Source organism: Castanea sativa, chromosome 2 (assembly GCF_040712315.1).
Source record: "Castanea sativa cultivar Marrone di Chiusa Pesio chromosome 2, ASM4071231v1".
In the NCBI taxonomy this organism is placed as follows: domain Eukaryota; kingdom Viridiplantae; phylum Streptophyta; class Magnoliopsida; order Fagales; family Fagaceae; genus Castanea; species Castanea sativa.
This window is the reverse complement of record NC_134014.1, coordinates 20,224,611-20,230,610: the sequence shown is the minus strand read 5'-3', so window position 1 is coordinate 20,230,610 and position 6,000 is coordinate 20,224,611.

Here is a 6,000-nt window from a genome sequence, read left to right as displayed (position 1 = left end):
TTAGTAGACCATGTAAGTGTAACATGTTGTTTTAGATCTGCTTCCAGCTTGCAAGTTGCAACGCGCTAAGCTTCAGTGACGTCAACGAGCCCCACCATGATCAAGCGTACACGGGTGGTATAAGACTATAAAATATCTTCTCTATTTTCTAATTTCTAATTTAATTTTCTTTACATTCTCAAAAAAAAAACGTAAATGCACTTTTAATTTTTATATTTTACATTTTTTTATTTTGGTCTCTATATTTTATTTTTATCATTTTTAGTCTCTAAATCAATTAACGTCTGACATTTAGGTCATTTCTATCATCCAATTAACAGCAAAAGCTGACGTTGCTGGCAGTGAAATAAAAAAATAATATAATCACACAGAATATAATGTCACGTCAACATAAAAATTTTAAAAATTAATTTATTAATTTTAACTAAATAAAAAACAAAATTAAAACCCAAAAACTATTAAAATTAAGATTTAAAAAGTATCTTGAACAAAGTTAAAAAAAACAAAATATTCGAAAAATTCGGAAAAACATGTTTTTTCCCTAATCTTTGGTAGGAAACATGTTCAGACTATCTCTTTCTTCCAATTCCATTTCTAATTACAATTCCTAACTAAAACCAAACAAATCCTTATAAACCAATTTCTCTTCTCCACTTATCAAAAAAAAAAAAAAAAATTCTTCTCCTCTCTCTGAGCTATTCCACAGTCCCCATCAAATCTCTCCAAACCTCTATCTCTACCTCTCGATCTCGCTCTCTCAGCAAGGGTGATGACAACAGCGAAGGCGACGATAAAGGCTTGAAGACTGAAGGTGACAGCGACGGCGGCTTGAAGATTGATTGTTTTGGGTTTTGCTCACATGGGTTTTGGATATAGATCAATGCTTCTATGCTTGCTCTGAGTTTTGTTGGGTTTTGAACTGATGCTCCGCTACTGCTGCTACTACTCCGCCGCCGCTCAGCCCAGCATTCTAACCCCTCTACCCATTTTTCCCTTCGAGATTTCTCTCTCATGAACCCATATTTGCTCTCTCTTTTCCAACCGAACCCAGTCGAGACAAAGAAAAATAAAAAATTGTTAGGACATATGTGGTTCACTTGATATAAACATATGTCATTCTTTTATGTAATTGGCTAATCTTTTGACAAAATGCATTTTACTTGTAATTGGGTAGATCTAAGATATTTTTAATACTTCAAGAAATAAGGTTTCAAGATCAAGTGTTAAAGCCATGCAAGTCTGTCCAAGAAACAAGCTGAGAAGTGTTTATCATTGAAGCTCGATAACTGCATCTATCGAGCTTTAAGAAGCTGTTCCAGTCCCGTGGCTCGACAGCTGCTCGACAGCACCTCGACACCTCTAGCTGTCGAGATTTAAGGAAAACAGATTTTCAGTGCTGTTTTGATTCCAATCCGTAGATATGTCTTTGGATATTCTTTTCTTATAACCCTAGACATAGAAAATGATTATTTTAAGGGCCGTCAAAGTAAGCACAAGTTGCATAAGTATTGAGCAAAGTCTGTTCAAGCAATTTGTGACCGAAGACAAAAGTTTTCCCTAGTTCATCTCTTTGTGAAGAAGTTACTGTGTCTTTGCACCATAGGGTTTTGTAACCAAGCATCTTCTTGTTCTTCATTATGAGGATGAACTAAAGAATTTTGCAGCCCACATCTTTCTCAAGTTGGTGATTGAAGTTACGTATTGGGATCCGCACAATTGGTTAGTCACGTACTAGGAGCCGTGCATTGAAAATGAGAGATTGCCACTACAGAACAAGTCTAATTGGGTATTAGGATAAAAGTTCAACTGTAGGTTGGTATAAGGTACTGGGATTCCTTTACTTGTAACCGCTTGTTGTGATAATAGTGGATTCTCGGGAGTGGAGACCTTAAAATCACCTGGTAGAGTTTTTGCTTTGGAGGTTTTTCCCATTCGTAAACAAATCACCATGTCAATTTATTTTCTGCTGCACTTTAGTTTATTGGTGATTTGTTTGTGCTAGCACGCGTTTGCATGTTAAATTGATTAATTAATTAAACTTAGCTAGTTAATCAATTAATCCATCACAATGGGTTAATACGTTTTTGGTCTATCAGTGGTATTAGAGCAGGCACACTCTGATTAGGGTTTAATCCTTGTGTGTGATCCATTGACCCCTGTTTGTCATGGATAGAGGACAATCTCTTATTATCTCTCCTTTATTTGATGGGACTAACTATGCATACTGGAAAGTACACATGAGAGCTTTTTTACAGTATCTAGATGAGAAGGTGTGGCAAGCTGTAGAGATTGGCTAGACCAAGCCAAAGGAAGCGCCGACCGATTAGGATGAGGCAAAGATTAAGGTGGCAAACTTCAACAACAGGGCATTGAATGCATTGTTCAGTGCAATCACAAATGAGGAATTCAAGAAGATATCCTCCATTGAAACTGCAAAGGAAGCATGGACCATCCACCAAACAACCTATAAGGGAACAAAGGCTGTTAAGGATTCGAAACTTCAGAGGCTCATTACAAGCTTCGAAGAGATAAAAATGAAGGAGGATGAGTCGTTTGATGAGTTCTATGCAAAACTCAAAGACATAGTGAACTCTGCTTTTAATCTTGGAGAAACTATCCCAGAACCCAAGATTATGAGAAGAAAAGTGCTCAGATTTTTGCCTGAAAGATTCCATGCAAAGATCACCGCGATTAAGGGATCAAAGGATATTGATAAAATTCCTTTGACAGAACTGGTTGGAAATCTATAGACCTATGAGTTGGGTTTGTCTAGAATCGGAAAGACGAGCAAGAGCAAGAGTATGGCACTGAAGGCCAAAAGTAGTGAGACAGAAGAATCTTCAGACGATGAAGATTCTAAGATGAAGTCCTACATCACCAGGTGATTCAAGAAGTTTATGAAGAATGCCAACGAGATAGGCTTCAACAAGGACCGTAGGCAATCTAGTTCTTCTCAGTTCAAGAGCCAAGACAAAAGGAAGAAGGATGCTAGGGATAGCGGTCAATACACTGTTCCTACAGGACCTAAGTGCTTTGGGTGCCAAGGCTTTGGACACATGAAACAGGAGTGCCTAACATATCTCAAGACAATTGGGAAAAACAAGGCACTTGCTGTTACGCTAAGCGACACCGAGCCTGAAGATGATTCCGACAATGAGGATGACGGAATCTTGAATGCCTTCACTGCCACAGTTAATCCTACTGAGGGGATTGTTGAAGATATGGATGAAGAAGAAGAATTGGTGGAAACCAAGTTTGAGAAGATGGATGATCAAGATGACATTCACACAGCCTATGCTAAGTTTTATAAGGTCTCAGAAAAGCACGAGAAATTGTATAGGTTGACCACCAAGAAGCTTAGTGATGTGAACCTTGAACGTGAAGAGCTTTCCACAAAATTTGATGAAGCAAATCAAACTATTAGAGCACTGAGATTTGAAAATAACTTCTTGGCTGAAAAGACTAAGAAGCATGAGGCAGAACTATTCCAAGTCAGAGCTCAGCTGGAAAGGATTTCAAGCGCTAAGCTCGATGAAATGCTCAGTTTTCAAAAATCTGCTTCAGATCGAACAGGTTTACAGTATGATTTCTCTTCCTCTAATATTGCTTCTGCTAGGACTACTATTTTTGTTCCTCCTAGCAACAATGTTGAAATTGAGAACATTAATGTTAAAAATGAATTAGCTAGTGAGAACATAGACAAGGGTAAATCTATCTTAGGAGCACCCCCTAAGCAGGATAAGAAGGAAGTTAAAAACCCTAAGGCTAAGAAGACTAACTCTCAAAGGCCTAAACAAAAGAAGTAGCATCTTTGTCATCACTGTGGAGCAACTGGTCATACTCGACCAAATTGCTATAAGTGGTTAGCCACTCAAAATAGCAACAGCATATTGGCGTCGGGAAACCAGAATCAGTTTCCGTCCTCCTTTGCTCCTCTCGAAGATCTTCTCAAAACCCTTATGTTCCTTTCGAACTTGAATGGTATCAATTCTTCCCCTTCACCGCCGGTTCAAAGGTTTGCAAAAAGGAAAGGTTCTTCCAAGGTATGGAAGGAAATGGGTTCCAAGTGATTGAATCACTTTTTCTCTCTCTCCATCTGTTTTTGTTTTTGCATCTAGTTTTATGCATTGCTTTGTTTTACATGTTTTTGGTTGTTAGTTTTTCAGTTTTAGTTATTTTGTCTTGTTTCAAAAATAAAAATTAAAAAAAAAAATTTGAAAAATTCAGAAAAATACAAAAATAGTGTGTGTTTGTATACATCGGTTCTTGTGAACCTTAAAATGGCCATTGAAATAAAGTTTTCTAAATTTTGTATCTCTTGTAACTTAGATGAGCATTCTTATGCACAACTAAGCAAGTGAGCTTTGTGGCTCTTTGTTTGTTATGAGAAAGGTTAAGCGATCTCTTGTACTTAACACTCGTATCACTCTTTTTGACGGGAATGACTAGAAAATCCTAAGAAAACAGTATAAATAACCATCTCACCACTGTTACCTGCCAATCATGATATGACATCTGTATGCTTCAGCATAGCAAAAGTGTAATGTCAAAAAACTTAACATAATTGGGTATTTCTTTTCTCTTTTTTATATACTCATGCATGATTTACTTAATAAAAGAAAAAATATGCAAAGAAAATAAAAGCAAAAAGAACAAAATGCTTTAAAACATGATTGCAAACGTGTTTTCTAGGAGATGTGGGAGTTATAGGATGTACCGCGAATGTGATAGTCTCCATCAAACAGTTATGATTGTGTGTGAGTTAAAGTGATTTTCTCATATCTCAAATCGTCATAACATTGAGATACTTATGCAATCTTGCAATGTTTTTCACACACAACACACAATATTCTTTGCTACTCTTGATACATATGCAGGTACAATGTGATTTGGCCATCACAAGGTTTACATGTGTTGATGTACGCGCACTAAACTGTCTTAACTTGTTTTTAAAATATAAAATTGGTTAGACTTGTTTAGTTTGTGTGTGTGTGTGTTTTTGAGAGCTAAATGCTTAACTCTTTGTTGAGTGAGAGATGATTTTGAGAGGTTAAAATGTTGGTTGGATCATTGGCTGAGTTGCATGTTTGATTGCATTCATATCTATGTTTTTCTCTTCTTGAAAAACTGGTTTTAAGCTTTCTCGATACCTTCTCAACACCTCTCGATACCTGGCTTATCTGTCGAGCTCTTCAGTTACGTCTTATCACAATCTCGACACCTCTCGATAGTTGGTGGATCAATCAAGAAACCTCTTGACCTCTCGATAGCTTCTGGATAGCTTTTGGATCGATCGAGAAATCTCCTGACCTCTCGATAGCCCTCCTGACCTCTCGACAGCTTATCGACACCTTGTGGATCAATCGAACTTCTTTTGTGTGTCTGATATTGTGTTCCTCGACACCTCTTCGACAGCTGCATCTGTCGACGCATATTTTCTCGACACTTACCTCAACACCTAGCTTGACACCTCTCAACACCTAGCTCGACACCTCTCAACACCTTTATCTGTCGAGATTTACTAAGGTTCTATAAATAGGTTCTATGCAATCCGGACTTCATTTTTCTCGATCTCTCTCTCGATAGCTCTGTCTCCTCACCTCCCTTTTTCACTTTCTCTCACTTAAATTCTCTCCTCAAGGTTTCTTCAAGCTTTTTCCAAGTTTTTCTTCCCTTGGTAAGCTTCTTATCTTTCATTCTACATGCATTTCATGTTTTGAAGCCTAGGTTTTTGAGTTTTGGAAAATTTTTTGGGGTTTTTCAAAAGTATTGAGTTTTTGTGAAAATTTGGGATGGGTTTTTGCCTAGATGAGTTTCAAATCTCATACATTGCATCTCATAAGCATAATAACTGTATTATCATGTATTTAGATGTGTGCAATTTGATTGTGTGTTGGTAGGATTGGATTGGGCGGAGCCCATGATGGCTTTTATATGGCATGTCACATATTCATGCATTTTTCATGCATACGTTCTTTCCTTTCAATATACTTGCTATAT